This window comes from Hylobates moloch, unplaced genomic scaffold (assembly GCF_009828535.3).
Source record: "Hylobates moloch isolate HMO894 unplaced genomic scaffold, HMol_V3 SCAFFOLD_9, whole genome shotgun sequence".
In the NCBI taxonomy this organism is placed as follows: Eukaryota; Metazoa; Chordata; class Mammalia; order Primates; family Hylobatidae; genus Hylobates; species Hylobates moloch.
In genome coordinates, this window is record NW_026652284.1 from 71,599,180 (window position 1) to 71,604,317 (window position 5,138).

The following is a 5,138-nucleotide window of genomic DNA, read 5'->3' on the forward strand; positions in this document are numbered from 1 at the left end:
GGTTCTCTGGATTAAATAAAAGAGGATGTGTAAAGCCCTTAGAATAATGACAGTCATCCATTTTTTATTTTAGACTTGAGTTTGAACATAGTGGATTGTGTTTTGTATGGAAGATATTATAGTTCACCAAAGAGAGATTAAGCATGACAAATCAAAGAGAAATATAATATATAATAGGGAATTTGGCTAAGGAAATGAGGAAACTGTTGCAGTTTTTAATTTCCTGGGCTTTGTTTCAAAGCACAATGGATGAGTTAACCAATATTCACTGGGTGGAAGAAGCCTAGACTTCCAAATCCAGGCTCTTTTAGCAAACAGTTTTATATGGACTAGTAAGGAAAAAAGAGGCTTCATGTACTTCTGTTTATATGAAGTCACATTTATCTAGCTGCCATTTACCACCCTGCCTTTCATGCTCATTGCAGCTGGATAGGAACATTTCCAGGTAGTCTCATGAAACTTTTCTATGAAAGTCTCTTTTGATGCTTGGCCAAAGGGGAACCCTCACTTTACATAAGGATTTCACACATCTTTTAGCAATGCCTGAGAAAGAGAACATAAAATCCATCACTCAGGGACATCATTTGGATTTGTGACTCTCTTTGGAGGCCAGTGTGCCCGTAAAACAATGAATGGATCAGATCCATTCAAACGTGGAGTTTTTCATTTATGTCAGATGTAATATTGCTAATATCCTTCATTTAATAAGTCATCCAAGTATAATTCAATGCAAGTTCCTAGTATAAATTACCAGCCATATTCATCTTGCTTGACTGTTTTATAACACCAAAGGGGAGCGAGCACAACTGCATAAAAATTCCATGTTGAAATTCGAAAGGAGAGCTGCTTCTGCAGCAGGCCCAGTTATTCTCCCTTTGAGAAGGGGCACAAATCTGGACTCTGCCAGAAAGCCAGCTCATGTAAGCTCAGTTCAGTCTGACTGTGAGTGATTGTGGCCAGACAGGTAACAGTGAGGAAAGGAAGGAATTCCTTTAAAAAACTCTATTGACTCTGTCCTCTTTCCTTTATCGCTACACAGCTCTTTCCCACTGTTTTCCCTGGTAATGGATTTCTGCCTAAGTCACTGTGATTTAGAACATAGACAGCAATGTCTGGCCTTTTTAGAGCATGCAGATGCCTGTGGACTAACATGACTTAAGAATAGCAAGCGGAACATGCAGTTATTAGATGATATAGAAGTAGGTAGAAAAAATCCATGTGAAATGCAGGGTTAGACCCAGTGTCCTTGTTTCCATTTCTCTTTCTACTTAGCCATCACAAACTAGCTCCATGTTACTAGTAGAACTGCCTCCTCCATAGTCACCACGGCATAGTAATGACCAAATTATTTTTTTCACCATTCTAGCTTGATCTTTCTGTTGCATTTGACCTGAGCCATCAAATTCATCTTCTTTAAATTTGTGTTTCTAAGATACGGTATATTTTAAAACCTGCTATGTCTGAATCCTCTATTTCTGAGTTTCTTTGTTTTGCCTGATTAGCCCCTTTTTTTCTAATTATGGATGTGGGTGCTCAGGACCTTGTTTTTGCCTCATACTCTTTTCCACCACATTGTTGCAATGTGAAAAATGATCAATGTCTTTTTCAAACCATCCATGATCACTTCTGTATGAGTGATTTAAAAATTCATATGTCTACCCCTACTTTGGAAGTATTTGACTCTTCTGCTTTCTTTAGGCCTCATATGAAGTTACCCACGGAATCACGTTTGTTACGCCTCCAAAATATCTTCAGGAAGGCAGAATGATGGGAGACATCATTGTTGAGAGAATGAGCTTGGTAGTTACCTGAACCTTGGCTTTACCCCTAGACCTGGCCCTTGGTAGTTGTGAGTCTTAAGGCAAAGCTGCCAAACCAGCCTGTTAAGCCCTCCGAGAGCTGTTGTGAGGATTAAATTTGATGATATCTGTAAATCACTTATTATAATTCTTAGCCCAGAATATATCCTCTATAACTTGTTCTCCTGGGTGATATACAATATGAAAGTTATCCTGTGTGATATGCTATATTCAGAAACTCAACATACTCTAAATGTATACATCTAAAATAGAATGTATGATATTTCCCTAGAACTGGCACCCTCACTCAAGTCTCTGTTTTAGTTAGTGGTATCACCTCCCTCCATTTCCTCACCTGAAATCTCAGTGCATGTGGCTTTCCCTCACGTCACTACTCCATATGGAATGCTTTTCATAGCCACCTCCTTTTCTTCAGGGCTGCTTTCCAAGCCCACTCTGACATCACCTGAACTATTCCTTTTTTTTTTTTTTCATGTCAGATAGGTAAAGTGCCGACGTTGTAACAAGGTTTGAGGAAGACACAACTCATACATGTGCATGACAACCCATTCATCACACTTATTAACTAGAAAAAAGATCACTACTCCATTTTTTGCTTTTTCATTTTCCCACAAGGGTGCCAGGTTACCCTCCAGCTACCCAATGTTGACCTCTGAACTTGGAATTAATTTTCCAGAGAATAAAGGTGTTTAACAAAATAAACTTTTTAAATTTCATTTTTAAAAAGTTTTAATTTCCATAGGTTTTGGGGAAACAGGTGGTAGTTGGTTATATGAGTAGGTTCTTGAGTGGTGATCTGTAACATCTTGGTGCACCCATCACCCAAGCAGTATACAATGAACCCGATTTGTAGCCTTTTATCCCTCATCCCCTTCCCACCATTTCCGCCCTCCAAGTCTTCAAAGTCCATTGTATCATTCTTATGCCTTTGCATCCTTTTAGCTTAGCTCCCACCTATGAGTGAGAACATATGATATTTGGTTGTCCATTCCTGAGTTACTTCACTTAGAATAATAGTCTCTAATCCCATCCAGGTTGCCTTGAATGCTGTTAATTATTTCCTTTTTATGGCTGAGTAGTATTTCATTATATATATATAATTATATATACATACATATATCTGTGTGTGTATATATATACATACATATATATACACACACATATATATATATACACCATAGCTATATAGCTACATATATACCACAGTTTCTTTATGCACTCATTGATTGATGGACATTTGGGTGATAAAATGATCTCTATGTGACATTTTAACTCAAAAGTTTTATGATTCTTATTTGTTTTAGGAGTCCACATTACTACTTTTGCCAAAAATCTTAAAGTCCAGCTTTAAAGACATTTCCTAATTTAACTACATTTTTTTGAGCAATTGTGCCTTCCCTCCCTTGGTCCTCCCTGTCACCCAGCCATGCCAATGTCTTCTGTCACATGCTTGCATTGTTCATACACTTTCCTCATTGTTAATTAGCTCCTTTCTCCTCTTGCTGCCCATTCTTTAGGAATCTGACAGGGGAAATTATAAGTAAGAATGAGTGTGATAGATGAAGATGAGAAAATAAAATAAAGTAACATTGAGCTAGGTCTTTTCCTGTGGTCCTGAGGCTTCCTTTCTAACAAATGAGGCCTTCTTGTTCTTATGAAAGGCACTATGACTGCTGGCAGCCCTCTGTTTACATCCTTCAAGGTGTTAAACCCCATGGAGAACCCTAATTGACTCCGATTGGTTTATGAGACTATTGCTGCTGTTGGAAGAATGGTCCAGTCCACTCTGAATGACTAGGCCTGGTCAATGTGTTTTCCAGTTGGTGGTAGGCAGTGGGTTTTGTGGCTATAACCAAAGTGAAAACAGTGTGTTACCAGAAGTGGGAAGGGCTGTTGCACTAACCAAAACAATTGATATTCACTATAGTCTCTATAGGTTCAGTTGACATAATATGTCCCCCCAGTATATGAACATTTACATAAATATACTCATTCATTGATTCAATGACTATAATATGGTCTTGTCTACCTGAGGCAAATGTCCAGCTATTCAGGATTACAGCAGACACAGGTGGATGTCTAGTAAATATCTACACCCCCACCCACCTTTCATAAAGCAGAGTATCTGCTTAGATGCTGCTGCTCAGCCACTACAATTCCCAGCATGAGATTAGCTCCTGTAAAGGGAATATGAATAGAGGTGTTCCACTCCCAAGCCACGTTGATTAAGAAGCAGATGTGCCTTCTCTATTTTTGCTTTTCCCCTCCCTCGGTTGGAAGCAAAAGTCATGGAACCTTTAGGTGCTGGCAGCACTACACCCTGAGTCATCATGTGGAATGTTATGTGCCAAACATTCCCACTGAATTGTTGTGTAAAGAAAAAATTATGCTTGGGTATTCATCTGCTGATAGCAGCTAGTGTTAACCTAATGAAACTGGAAGAAGCCACATAACGGATATCACTCAGAGAGAAGAAAAAAGTGACTGTATTAAGTTGACAATAGCATTGATCTTCTTCCTCAACGCATAATAGAAACTTCCTGAAGGCAGAAACTTTCCCTGTTCTTTTCAATGTTGTATCCCAAATATTAGAACAGCTACTGGCACATAGTAGGTGCTCAGTAAATATTTGTGGATTATTGATGTAGTAGTTTTTTTTTTAATTGCTGCATGACAAATTACTACAATCATCGTGGCTTAAGCAATACACATTAATTATTTCACAGTTTCCATGGGTGAGGAGTCTGAGAATGGCTGCTATAGCTTGGTGCTTTGCTCAGGATCTCACAAAGCTGCAATCAAGGTATCAGCTGCAGCTAGTGCCTCATCTGAGGCTCAATGACCTCTTCCAAACTCATGCTGGCAGTATTAATTTTCTCAGAGCAGTAGAATCTGTGGTAGCTTACTTCTTCAAAGCCTGTGGGAAAGAGACTTCCTTACCTCTAGACCCTCTTTTCAGTGGGATTTTTACTAGATGAGCTGGTTTAGGTTAGGCTCACCAAGTAAACATCTCCTTTTTAATTGACTTACAGAAAACTGATTATGGACCTTAATTACAACTGAAAAGCCATTGTATTCTTGTCATAAAATGTAAGCTAATCAAAGTAGTGACTATTCTAACATCTTTTCCATGTTTTAGAATATGGAACTTAGAAGCAAGTTCTAGGTTCTGCCCATATTTAAACGAGGTTATTATACAAGGGTTTTACTCATTGTGAGTTATTTTAGAATTCTGCCTACCTCAAAGGACAAAATATTTTGAAAATATGCTTATACTTTAAAATATGGATATAGAACATTATTTTATTTATTTATTTT

The 5,138-nt window shown here is 38.1% G+C and overlaps 1 non-coding gene across 1 annotated transcript; it reads right to left on the reverse strand.

The window, feature by feature from the left end:
* Window positions 1-2,293: 2,293 nt before the first annotated feature.
* On the reverse strand, window positions 2,294-2,398 carry LOC116814032 (small nucleolar RNA U13). Its single transcript, XR_004371134.1, has one exon. It is a non-coding gene; the product is annotated as a small nucleolar RNA U13 (small nucleolar RNA).
* Between the last annotated feature and the right edge of the window lie 2,740 nt (window positions 2,399-5,138).